Raw genomic sequence first — 14,418 nt, forward strand, 5'->3', positions numbered from 1 at the left:
AATTACACTTTACATCTCAATGTACTCTGCACTAAAACACACATTTATGAAAATGTCCACTGCTCTTTCATGCTACAGTTGTAGATTCCAGACAGAGAGGTAGCAGCTCTATCAGCAAGCTCCCGGCTAAAGTGCCCGTGTCCTAGGAACGGTAGCGTGAAACGCTACACCGCCAGAATGTGGAGCATGTGCAGGCGTATTCTCAGGAAACCCAGAGAGACAGAGACCCTGAGAACAAGGTTCGCCAGACCCAGGCTGTCATAAACAATCTACAGCCATGACCGCCACCGAGTAACACATGATACCTTGTAAAAAATATCTTGGTGCGTTCTCGCCCCATGGCGTCTGTGCTAGGCCTTTCACTCCGCTGTCCATGTCTCTCACACATAGGCCTACACACACACACACACACACACACACACACACACACACACACACACACACACACACACACACACACACACACACACACACACACACACACACACACAGTCTGTGAATGTGTGTGAGTACATGCTTTATGTCAGTCAGAAATGCACACACACAGTCAGTCAAACTCAGGCGTACTGAACCTGTAATTTGTACCCCAAGTGTTCTCCTCTCGTTTCCATTGCCCTGGGCGCTATGCGTGTGGCTTTCCGAGGCGTGCGTAGCGTCATTTGTAATTCAATTACTTTTATCTGTCCTGGCACACACTCCAGCACCTGCCAGCCTTAACATACTGTAATTTAGACAACCACTCCTTAAAGACAATATTCACCCACGTAGAGTTCTATCGCTCAATCGTTCTCAGTCCTCAGCTTATCACTGTTTAGGACATTTACAGCAGATATATTATATCCAACTTAGACCATAAAGACCCTAGACCCTAAATACCCTATACCTTAAAGACCCAAAGACCCTAGAACCCTAAAGACCCTAGACCATCAAGACCCTAAAGACCCTAAACCATAAAGACCCTAGACCATAAAGGCCCTAAAGACCATAAAGACCCTAAAGACCATAAACCATAAAGACCCTAAAGACCCTAGACCATGAAGACCCTAGACCATGAAGACCCTAGACCATAAGACCCTAGACCATGACGACCCTATACTGTAAAGACCCTATACTGTAAAGACCCTATACTTTAAAGACCCTCTACCCTAAAGACCATAAAAACCCTATACCCTAAAGACCATAAAGACCATAGACCCTAAAGACCATAAAGACCCTATACCATAAAGACCCCATACCATAAGGACCATAAAGACCCTATACCCTAAAGACCATAAAGACCCTAGAACCTAAAGACCCTAAACACCATAAAGACGCTATAGACCCTATACCCTAAAGACCCTATACCAAAGACACTATGCCCTATGGACCATAAAGACCCTATACCATAAAGACCCTATACCCCAAAGACCATAAAGACCCTATAACATAAAGACCAATAAGACCCTATACCATAAAGACCCTATACCCTAAAGACCATAAAGACCCTAGAACCTAAAGACCCTAAACACCATAAAGACGCTATAGACCCTAGACCAAAAATACCCTATACCCTAAAGACCCTATCCCCTAAAGACCCTAAAGACCCTAGAACCTAAAGACCCTAAACACCATAAAGACGCTATATACCCTAGACCATAAAGACCCTAAAGACCCTATACCATAAAGACCCTATACCATAAAGACCATAAAGACGCTATATACCCTAGACCATAAAGACCCTAAAGACCCTATACCATAAAGACCCTATACCATAAAGACCATAAAGACCCTATACCCTAAAGACCAAAAAGACCCTATACCATGAAGACCCTATACCCTAAAGACCCTAAAGACCATAAAGACCCAATACCCTAAAGACCCTATATCCTAAGGAACAAAGATCCTATACCATACAGACCCAATAACCTAAAGACCCTATATCCTAAGGAACATAAAGACCCTATAACATAAAGACCAATAAGACCCTATACCATAAAGACCCTATACCCTAAAGACCATAAAGACCCTAGAACCTAAAGACCCTAAACACCATAAAGACGCTATAGACCCTAGACCAAAAATACCCTATACCCTAAAGACCCTAAAGACCCTAAAGACCCTATACCCTAAAGACCCTAAAGACCCTAGAACCTAAAGACCCTAAACACCATAAAGACGCTATATACCCTAGACCATAAAGACCCTAAAGACCCTATACCATAAAGACCCTATACCATAAAGACCATAAAGACGCTATATACCCTAGACCATAAAGACCCTAAAGACCCTATACCATAAAGACCCTATACCATAAAGACCATAAAGACCCTATACCCTAAAGACCAAAAAGACCCTATACCATGAAGACCCTATACCCTAAAGACCCTAAAGACCATAAAGACCCAATACCCTAAAGACCCTATATCCTAAGGAACAAAGATCCTATACCATACAGACCCAATAACCTAAAGACCCTATATCCTAAGGAACATAAAGACCCTATACCATAAAGACCATAAAGACCCTAGACCAAAAGACCCTAGACCAAAAGACCCTAGACCAAAAGACCCTATACCACAAAGACCACAAAGATGCTAGACCATAAAGACCATAAAGACCCTATACCAAAGACCCCATACCCTAAGGACCATAAAGACCTTATCCCATAAAGACCCTAGAACGTAAAGACCCTAGACCATAAAGACCTTAGACCATACAGACCCTATACCAAAGACCCTATAACAAATACCCTATACCCTAAGGACCATAAAGACCTTAGACCATATAGACCCTATACCAAAGACCCTATAACAAAGACCCTATACCCTAAGGACCATAAAGACCCTAGACCATAAAGACCCTAAAGAACCTAGACCCTAAACCATAAAGACCCTAGTCCCTAGACCCTAGACCATAAAGACCCTATACCTTAAAGACCCTATACCATAAAGACCCTAGTCCTTAGACCCTAGACCCTAAAGACCCTAGACCATAAAGACCCTAGACCATAAAGACCCTAGACCAAAGACCCTAGACCATAAAGATCCTAGACCATAAAGATCCTAGACCATAAAGATCCTAGACCATAAAGATCCTAGACCATAAAGACCCTAGACCATAAAGACCCTATACCATAAAGACCCTTTACCATAAGACCCTAGACCATAAAGGCCACAATGACTCTATAAAATGAAGACCCTAGTAAACAGACCACAAGACTAGGGGCCATGCGCCCGCACATGGTCACATAACACACTAATATACACACACAGTCTCACACACGAGGGGCACTGGCAGCGTCTGAATGTGTGTGCGCTCCAGGGGCAGAGGGAAGAAAAGGAGCAGAGGAGCTGAAGCAAATGCATGCTGGCTTTCATTAGTAGAGCTGTCCAACCATCAAGAGGAAGGAGAGACAGAGACAGAGAGAGAGAGAGAGAGAGAGAGAGAGAGAGAGACAGAGAGAGAGGGAGAGAGAGACAGAGAGAGAGACAGGAGAGAGAGACAGAGAGAGAGGGGAGAGAGAGAGAGAGAGAGAGAGAGACAGAGACAGAGAGAGAGACAGAGAGAGAGAGAGAGAGAGACACAGAGAGAGAGAGAGACAGAGAGAGAGAGAGAGGGCGAGAGAGAGACAGAGAGAGAGAGACAGAGAGAGAGAGAGAGGGCGAGAGAGAGACAGAGAGAGAGAGAGAGGGGGAGAGAGAGACAGAGAGAGAGAGAGAGAGAGACAGACAGAGAGAGAAGAGAGAGAGAGCATAATAAAGAGCCGTGGGCTGTGTTCATCACAAATCCCTCCCTCTTCCCTTCCTCTCTCCTCCCCCTCTTTTCCCTTCCTCCCCCTCAATCCCCCTCCTTCCTCCCTTATTATCTCCATTCTGTATAGTCGGTGGATAAAAGGTTTGGATCCTCCAGGGGCCACCACTTCTCCCAAACCCTCAGCCCACTTCCATTGGATGGATGCATTCTGACAGCCTGCCTCGTGATACAGGCAGGACCCTTTTCTCTTGACAATCCCAAACAGATTGCTGCTCCCCAGGGAGCAGCTTATGGGACAACAGGGATGACAAGGCAGGGACACTGCAGGCCTCTGGTGGGTAGGAGGGGAGGGCAAGTGGTTGTGGTTAGTGTGTGTGTACACACATGTTAACCATGTTTGCCTGATTCTGCTCCCATGCCTGCCCTTTGCTGAAACGATGGTTGTGTGTGTCCATAAGCATGTGTGTGTGTGTGTGTGTGTGTGTGTGTGTGTGTGTGTGTGTGTGTGTGTGTGTGTGTGTGTGTGTGTGTGTGTGTGTGTGTGTGTGAACGTGCGCCTAAATAACAGTATAATAACGTGAGGCCCATGCTCTGATCACAACATACTCACTCCTGACACAATCCTCCTAAGAGGCATCTCTCTCCTCTCTTCATCCCCCTCCTCTTCTCCTCCCATGTTCACACCTCCCCTTTTTTCTCTCCTCCCCGCTTCTTTGCTCTCAACGTCCCCCTTTTCTCCACCTCCCTCCCCTCTCTCTTGTTCTCGCTATAAGCCCCTGCTGCATCCACGTGCAGTAACACAGCAAAGGACTCCCCCCGCTCTCCCCTCCCATTCACTCTCACTCACCGCAACAAACTAAAGGGCCCATGTGTCTTTCAACTAACTCGCTACATAACTACAGGCTCTAACTTTGTTCTGACTGAACGCACAGCACTCTACCTTGTGAGCGAGGTTACAGTCCAAAACACGGAACTTCACAACTGCTCATCAAGGTCGAGAAAGGAGAGACACTACTTAAAACAAAACGCACAGAGGTGGAGGATGTAGGGTCTCAATTAGCTTCTCATTACCTTCTCGTTTACCTTCTCATTTACCTTCCATGACACCTATAGCTCCAGAGAGGAAGACTGCTATTGTGAGCACCCGGAGCAGACCAAATCAAATCAAATCAAATCAAATGTATTTATATAGCCTTTTTGTACATCAGCTGATATCTCAAAGTGCTGTACAGAAACCCAGCCTAAAACCCCAAACAGTAAGCAATGCAGGTGTAGAAGCACGAACGACTGCAGAGTGTACGTGCCAGTGAGTGCATTCATTTCTTGCTCTTAAAAACCCAAGGAAACCTTACGGCGACAGTTTCGCTCTGTAGCTTCATACTAGAACACTACCAACAACACACAGTCTCTCTATCTCTGCTAGAACACTACCAACAACACACAGTCTCTCTAGCTCTGCTAGAACACTACCAACAACACACAGTCTCTCTATCTCTGCTAGAACACTACCAACAACACACAGTCTCTCTATCTCTGCTAGAACACTACCAACAACACACAGTCTCTCTATCTCTGCTAGAACACTACCAACAACACACAGTCTCTCTATCTCTGCTAGAACACTACCAACAACACACAGTCTCTCTAGCTCTGATGGAACACTACCAACAACACACAGTCTCTCTATCTCTGCTAGAACACTACCAACAACACACAGTCTCTCTAGCTCTGCTAGAACACTACCAACAACACATAGTCTCTCTATCTCTGCTAGAACACTACCAACAACACACAGTCTCTCTATCTCTGCTAGAACACTACCAACAACACACAGTCTCTCTATCTCTGCTAGAACACTACCAACAACACACAGTCTCTCTATCTCTGATGGAACACTACCAACAACACACAGTCTCTCTAGCTCTGCTAGAACACTACCAACAACACACAGTCTCTCTATCTCTGCTAGAACACTACCAACAACACACAGTCTCTCTATCTCTGCTAGAACACTACCAACAACACACAGTCTCTCTATCTCTGATGGAACACTACCAACAACACACAGTCTCTCTAGCTCTGCTAGAACACTACCAACAACACACGGTCTCTCTATCTCTGCTAGAACACTACCAACAACACACAGTCTCTCTAGCTCTGCTAGAACACTACCAACAACACACGGTCTCTCTATCTCTGCTAGAACACTACCAACAACACACAGTCTCTCTATCTCTGCTAGAACACTACCAACAACACACAGTCTCTCTATCTCTGCTAGAACACTACCAACAACACACAGTCTTTATATCTCTGCTAGAACACTACCAACAACACACAGTCTCTCTATCTCTGCTAGAACACTACCAACAACACACAGTCTCTCAATCTCTGCTAGGACACTACCAACAACACACAGTCTTTCTATCTCTGATGGAACACTACCAACAACACACAGTCTCTATCTCTGATGGAACACTACCAACAACACAGTCTCTCTATCTCTGATGGAACACTACCAACAACACACAGTCTCTCTATCTCTGCTAGGACACTACCAACAACACACAGTCTCTCTATCTCTGCTAGGACACTACCAACAACACACAGTCTCTCTATCTCTGCTAGGACACTACCAACAACACACAGTCTCTCTATCTCTGCTAGGACACTACCAACAACACACAGTCTCTCTATCTCTGCTAGGACTCTACCAACAACACACAGTCTCTCTATCTCTGCTAGGACACTACCAACAACACACAGTCTCTCTATCTCTGCTAGGACACTACCAACAACACAGTCTCTCTATCTCTGATGGAACACTACCAACAACACACAGTCTCTCTATCTCTGATGGAACACTACCAACAACACACAGTCTCTCTATCTCTGATGGAACACTACCAACAACACAGTCTCTCTATCTCTGCTAGGACACTACCAACAACACACAGTCTCTCTATCGCTGCTAGGACACTACCAACAACACACAGTCTCTCTATCTCTGCTAGAACACTACCAACGACACACAGTCTCTATATCTCTGATGGAACACTACCAACAACACACAGTCTCTCTATCTCTGATGGAACACTACCAACAACACACAGTCTCTCTATCTCTGATGGAACACTACCAACAACACACAGTCTCTCTATCTCTGATGGAACACTACCAACAACACACAGTCTCTCTATCTCTGATGGAACACTACCAACAACACACAGTCTCTCTATCTCTGATGGAACACTACCAACAACACACAGTCTCTCTATCTCTGATGGAACACTACCAACAACACACAGTCTCTATATCTCTGATGGAACACTACCAACAACACACAGTCTCTCTATCTCTGATGGAACACTACCAACAACACACAGTCTCTCTATCTCTGATGGAACACTACCAACAACACACAGTCTCTCTATCTCTGATGGAACACTACCAACAACACACAGTCTCTATATCTCTGATGGAACACTACCAACAACACAGTCTCTCTATCTCTGATGGAACACTACCAACAACACACAGTCTCTCTATCTCTGATGGAACACTACCAACAACACACAGTCTCTCTATCTCTGATGGAACACTACCAACAACACACAGTCTCTCTATCTCTGATGGAACACTACCAACAACACAGTCTCTCTATCTCTGATGGAACACTACCAACAACACAGTCTCTCTATCTCTGATGGAACACTACCAACAACACAGTCTCTCTAGCTCTGCTAGAACACTACCAACAACACACAGTCTCTCTATCTCTGATGGAACACTACCAACAACACACAGTCTCTCTATCTCTGATGGAACACTACCAACAACACACAGTCTCTCTATCTCTGCTAGGACACTACCAACAACACACAGTCTCTCTATCTCTGCTAGGACACTACCAACAACACACAGTCTCTCTATCTCTGATGGAACACTACCAACAACACACAGTCTCTCTATCTCTGATGGAACACTACCAACTACATGGCAACCGAAAGAGAAAGAAAGTGTCTCTCTGAAACAGATCTAAAGACTGTGATCACACAAAGGATATGAGGTTATTCGGGGCAAATGGCACCCTATTCTTTATACAGGGCATTACTTTTTACCCGAGCCCTATAGGCCATGGTCAATAGTAGGGCACTATTTAGGGAATAGGGGGGCATTTGGGATGCAACCTGGTAAAGATGAGCTCACTGCCTGCTGTTTGGTAAATACTGGTCATTTAGTTTGATAGAGGATGATAGAGGAGGATAGACAATCTCTCCGGTCTCTACCATGCAATCAGCCTGCAGAGAGGAGCTGTACTGTCATCAAGACTGGATAGAGAGATAAACCAGGAAAGAGGAGAGAGAGGGAGGACAGAGTGAGTAGGGGGGGAGAGAGAAGTAGAATGTGGGAGGGAGAGAGAGAAATAAGAGGGAGGGTGGTTGAGTTTCCTTCCTAAAACACACGCTGCCTGCTGAGAAGAGGCAGCTCTTTTAAACAGTGTCACCTACACGGTCGTTTATGCTCTCTTTATCTCTTCCATCTACTCTCTCTTTCCATCCCAATTTCTCCCTCTTTACCCTTCTCCGCATGTAAACCATGCAGAGATGGTCTGTCTTTAGTCTCTGTCCTCATCTCTGCTTGTTCTCTTTCCATCCTTCCCTCTCTCCTTCCCAATTGGTCCCAGAGAGACATTGTGTTTGTATTTGTATTTATTAAGGATCCCCCATTATCCCCCAAGGCAGCAGCTACTCTTCCTGGGGTCCAAATAAATTAATAAAACAGTTCACATAACATTATTACGTCACTAAATATCTCAAATACAACATTTATAATACCGTCATACCTACATGTGTGTAGAGTGAGTGTGCTAGTGCGTGTGTGCATGTGTGTGTGTGTGTGTGTGTGCGTGTGCGTGTGTGTGTGTGCATGTGTGTGCATGTGTGTGTGTGTGTGTGTGTGTGTGTGTGTGTGTGTGTGTGTGTGTACATGCATGTGTGTGTGTGCCTGTTTTTTTTCTTCCTCTGATTTTACTGCTTGCATGAGTTACTTGATGTGGAATAAAGTTAATGTAGTCACGGTTCTGTGTAGTACAGTGCGTTTTCCAGAGTCCGTTCTGGACTTGGGGACTGTGAAGTGACCTCTGGTGGCATGTCTTGTGGGGCATGCATGGGTGTCCGAGCTGTGTTCTAGTCGCTTCAACAGACAGCTCTGTGATTTCAACATGTCAATACCTCTCACAAAGTCAAGTAGTATGCAGTCAATCTCTCCTCTACTTTGAGCCAGGAGAGATTGACATGCATGTCATTGATGTTACCTCTCAACGTATGTTCAAGGGCCAGCCGTGCTGCTCTGTTCTGGGCCAACTGTAAACTGCCTATGTCCCTCTGAGGCACTAGACCATGTGACTGGGCAGTAGTCCAGGTGCGACAAAACTAGGGCCTGTAGGACAGTAAGACAGCAGAGCAGCGCTTTATTGCGGACAGACCTCTCCCCATCTTAGCTGCCGCGGCATCAATATGTTTTGACCGTGACGGTTTACAGTTCAGGGTTACACCAAGCAGTTTGTTACACTTGCAGAGAGTCTGACCACCGACTCTACCCTGTCTTATAAAGTACAACAGTATCCAGCCAGTCAGAAAGCTATGAAACGTCGTCCACTATAGTAACAGCCGTTTGTTTGACATAATACCCGTGAAAATGTGGTTCTGGTTTGAGGATAAAGGGGCATTCTATAAACATAAAATAAGGGGGGAATAACTATACTCCTATGTTTTGGATATGGACTTCATAAATGAGAGACTTGGGAAGGTAAGATACTTTACACACGTTCCAAAGTCTGGTCGTAAACACACGATAGATATTTTTTCCACCAGTCAGTCAACACATACAGCCATGCAGGCTTTATGCTGGCATACCCCGCCACACACACACACACACACTGTTTCTCTCGCATGACTAAGATTTTCTCTGTGTTGTTATAAAGACTCAGTCAGCCTGTATCTATCTCGCTCGCTCATTCCCTCGCTCTCACTTTCTCTCCCTCACTCTCCTTCTCCCTCTCTCGCTCTCTACTCAAGCCGAGTGCGTGAATACAAACACACAGAGAGAGAGAGAGAGAGAGAGAGAGAGAGAGAGAGCCCGAGTCAGACGGAAACGACAGCGAACGAGGCAGAGGAGAGGTAGATCGCTACTGGGACAATGTTTGTCTTGGCACGGCGCTGCCCCCTTGGAACCCCACTGACGTTATACCTAACAGCTGCTTGTGTCGCTGCCAACACGCTAACTCTAACCTGTGTGAAGGGTCTCCCCTCTTACAGCTCTTCGGGCTGGAAATACCTTCCACCAGCACTTTAAGAACAATATGCACCACAAACTCAAAGAAAACTTTCCTGGGAATAGTGTTGAATATGATTTGGCTATGACAAGTGACCGCATAGCTACTACTTCACTACAATTTATAAGAGGGTCTCCCTATAAGAGCAGGAACTATCAACCACTAGAATTGTGTTAGAATCTAGACTTTAGGTATAATCTAGACAAAGCATAATCTTCACCAGAAACTATGGCAAATAAAAGCAGAACAACGACTGTTGCACTGAATTTGGCAAATAGAACAGTTAAAATACTGTACATCTCAATTGTTTTGTCAAATTAGATGCCGGTCAAAATGAGCCCTTTGGAGGACTTACTTGGCACTGGATACAGTACAATCTACAGTACCATTTATCTGCTGTACCTTCTCAATCTCACTGTAGCCTTCTCTTCCTAAAATCGACGACCGTCTTCTCAATCTCTCAATAGTGCTCATCGAGCCTTCTCCCCCGACACGATAGCACATGGCAGGAACGGACGAACAGGCACGGAAATCAGAACCAGTCGTGTACATTTTACGCTAATTGTTCCTGGTGCAACCAATTGGCAGAGGCTTTGAACGGCGCCACTGCATAAACTTTCCATTTACTTAATCTAGGGCAGAGGAGAGACAATCTCCCTTTTATATACCAGTAACTACGTACATACAGAGATCTTCCACACAACCCTAGGACTGTATGTACAGAGGCTCTACACAGAACTACATACATACTTATGGAACATACATATGAAATAAAACTGTGAAGGACCTCGGCGTTACTCTGGACCCTAATCTCACTTTTGACGAACATATCAAGACTGTTTCAAGGACAGCTTTTTTCCATCTACGTAACATTGCAACAATCAGGAACTTTCTGTCCAAAAATGATGCAGAAAAGTTAGTCCATGCTTTTGTTACTTCTAGGTTGGACTGCTGCAATGCTTTACTTTCCGGCTACCCGGATAAAGCACTAAATAAACTTCAGTTAGTGCTAAATACGGCTGCTAGAATCCTGACTAGAACCAAAAAATTTGATCATATTACTCCAGTGCTAGCCTGTTAAGGCAAGAGCTGATTTCAAGGTTTTACTGCTAACCTACAAAGCATTACATGGGCTTGCTCCTACCTATCTTTCTGATTTGGTCCTGCCGTACATACCTACATGTACGCTACGGTCACAAGACGCAGGCCCCCTAATTGTCCCTAGAATTTCTAAGCAAACAGCTGGAGGCAGGGCTTTCTCCTATAGAGCTCAATTTTTATGGAATGGTCTACCTACCCATGTGAGAGACGCAGACTCGGTCTCAACCTTTAAGTCTTTACTGAAGACTCATCTCTTCAGTGTCATATGCTTGAGTGTAGTCTGGCCCAGGATTGTGAAGGTGAACGGAAAGGCTCTGGAGCAACGAACTGGCCTTGCTGTCTCTGCCTGGCCGGTTCCCCTCTCTCCACTGGGATTCTCTGCCTCTAACCCTATTACAGGGGCTGAGACACTGGCTTACTGGTGCTCTTCCATGCCGTCCATAGAAGGGTTGCATCACTTGAGTGGGTTGAGTCACTGACGTGATCTTCCTGTCTGGGTTGGCGCCCACCCCCTGGATTGTGCCGTGGCGGAGATCTTTGTGTGCTATACTCAGCCTTGTCTCAGGATGGTAAGTTGGTGGTTGAAGATTTCCCTCTAGTGGTGTGGGGGCTGTGCTTTGGCAAAGTGGGTGGGGTTATATCATTCCTGTTTGGCCCTGTCCGGGGGTATATTATTTGACCATGCTGGTCATTTATGAACATTTGAACATCTTGGCCATGTTCTGTTACAATCTCCACCCAGCACAACCAGAAGAGGACTGGCCACCCCACATAGCCTGGTTCCTCTCTAGGTTTCTTCCTAGGTTTTGGCCTTTCTAGGGAGTTTTTCCTAGCCACCGTGCTTCTACACCTGCATTGCTTGCTGTTTGGGGTTTTAGGCTGGGTTTCTGTACAGCAGATATCAGCTGATGTAAGAAGGGCTATATAAATACATTTGATTTGATAGGTGTTACATCGGTCGTGTTAAAGCTAGAGTTGGTGGTGAAGTTTCTCTTCCACCAATACCACTGAAAGAGATGCTGTATGAAACTTTTGTTGAACTTTTCTTTAAAGGGGTGACAGGTAGCCTAGTGGTTAGAGTGTTGGGCCAGTAACCGAAAAGTAAAATAAAAAACATCCTCTACCAAATGAGTTACTGTGGGAGGATTTATGGCAGAGTTTTCAATAAATGTGACGTCACTAGGTCAGTAAGAAAATTGGATCAAATTTCTCTGCTACTCATACAGCCGAACCATTTTACATTTACATTTGAGTCATTTAGCAGACGTGCTAATCGAGCAACCTTTCACAGCCCCTCTATATTATCTGCTCATCAGCCCCCTCATCAATACAACAGACTTGGTGTGAAAATCCACACAGGAGGATCTATATGCAAAGCTGGTTGCATTAGCCCACTCTTTGATGATAATCAGGAAGTGGACCAATGGCTGACTTAGAAAGGTAAACACATATCCACACAAAAGCTTTCTCTCACTAAACTCTGTTCCTCTTTCACCAAACAGCTGCACAATGTCAGGTCACAAACACTTCACACACACACACACACACACAGTGCCCGAGCGAGAGGTATAAATACTATACATCACATTCCCACTCCATTCTCAATGACTCCCTTTTCACTTGAATGGAGTTAAATGGCTGAAGTCAGGCGTACATTCTGCAGCAGCGCTCTCTGACAGTCCCGAATGGCACCCTATTCCCTATATTGTGCAACGCTTTTGACAAGGGTCCATAGTTCAAAAGTAGTGCACTATATAGAGAAATAGGGTGCCATTTGGTAGTCAGTTGGGAAGACGATCCGAACAGCAACATTCATTAAGTCAGTCTGGCTCTACTGCCACTGTAAGCCAAATAACCAAACACACTTAGTTTGATTTATCAAAGTACTCTGTGTTGCTGATTGTGTGGGTGAGTTGCGGTAACCAAGGGGAGTTTTTTAGTTTGTTCAACAAGTCCAAAATCAAACTCCAAAATTAAATATTCACTAGCATGGGTTAAGAATCTGCGGAATCAAACACGACGTGTGGATGAGATGAGATTTATATGAAATTCCCAATAATTCAAACTTGATATATTTGCGTAAATAAAATAAAAACATACTCGTCACAAATGGACACGCAACCACCTCTGACATATTTCAGTGCACTCTGCACTGCAGAGGTCTCAGAGTGCAAGTCAATACTATCTGCTTTCTTCGTTTCAGAAACTCCGTATTAATGGTGAAGGAAGCCATGCAGTATTTATGAAACAACAATATTCCATTCATGGAATGTTGCTCCAGCTCTCTAAAATTCAACTCCTTGAGGACTGTGGAATGTTGCAACGGAGGGAATTCCTGTCATTCACAGAGAAAACTCTGAAGTTCTGCGACACACACAAACACACACACACACACACAGTCTTGTGCTGAGTAGAGCGCCTGTGAAACAACTCTGTCTCTCAGTGAACAGAAGCACATCTCTGCATGCTGCCATAAATCACTGCCAACAGACCGAGAAAGAGAGAGGTGTTTGACTCTCTCTCTCACCTCTAAACTCTCTAGACTCTACTGGGAAAACTAGAGCTCTTGACAGCAGAAAGAAACCTGGAAGCATAAAAAGACTGAAAAAGGAGAAATAGAAGGTGAAAGAAAGTGTCAAAGAAAACGTTTCACATTACCTGGAAGGCAAGAGAGCAGAGTGCCGGAGTGAGAGTGTGAGAAAGAAGGATAAGGATCTCTTTTTTTCTCCCCGTCTCCTCTTCTCTTATGTTCTCATGCAGAGTTCTGGTCTTGGTGGTAGAGTAGTGGAGAGGAGAGGTGGACCACACAGCTCAGCTCCTCTGGAAGAAGGAGAAGAAGAAGAGGACAACCTCTCGGCTCTAATCCTCTCTACGATGTGATAACACTCTTTAACCCCAACCATCTGTTGAGACACGTCCCTGAGCAGAGAGGCAGAGCAGACCTACCGCCTCCTCTAGTCCAGTCCCACTCCACCCTAACCAATCACAGCTCTCTGTAGGCTGGCTTACTGGGTGGCTCCTTGCTGCCAGGAGGCAGGGACAAGGACAGAGGAGGTAGAGGGGAGAGGGGAGAGACACACACACACACTATGGGAGAGACACAAGTACAGAAAACCCCTAGCCACAGTAACCTGAGAGGGAAAGAGAGAGTGAGAGTGTGTGTTTGTGTGTTGGAGAGACAGGGAGGGGACAGAGGGAGAGTAGAGTGAGAGGGGGGGACAGAGAGTGACAGGGAGGGACAGAGAGTG

At 45.2% G+C, this 14,418-nt stretch overlaps 1 protein-coding gene across 3 annotated transcripts in view; it reads right to left on the minus strand.

Annotated features, from left to right (window-relative positions):
- sulf1 (sulfatase 1) overlaps positions 1-14,085 on the minus strand; it is an 84,514-nt gene extending 70,429 nt beyond the window's left edge. For all 3 annotated transcript variants that reach the window (XM_024413095.2, XM_024413094.1, XM_024413096.2), the window contains exon 1: positions 13,829-14,085. The gene's annotated coding sequence lies outside the window, so the exon portion shown is untranslated. The remainder of the gene's footprint in view (positions 1-13,828) is intronic.
- Positions 14,086-14,418: the final 333 nt, after the last annotated feature.

Source organism: Oncorhynchus tshawytscha, linkage group LG29 (genome assembly GCF_018296145.1).
Source record: "Oncorhynchus tshawytscha isolate Ot180627B linkage group LG29, Otsh_v2.0, whole genome shotgun sequence".
Classification (NCBI taxonomy): domain Eukaryota; kingdom Metazoa; phylum Chordata; class Actinopteri; order Salmoniformes; family Salmonidae; genus Oncorhynchus; species Oncorhynchus tshawytscha.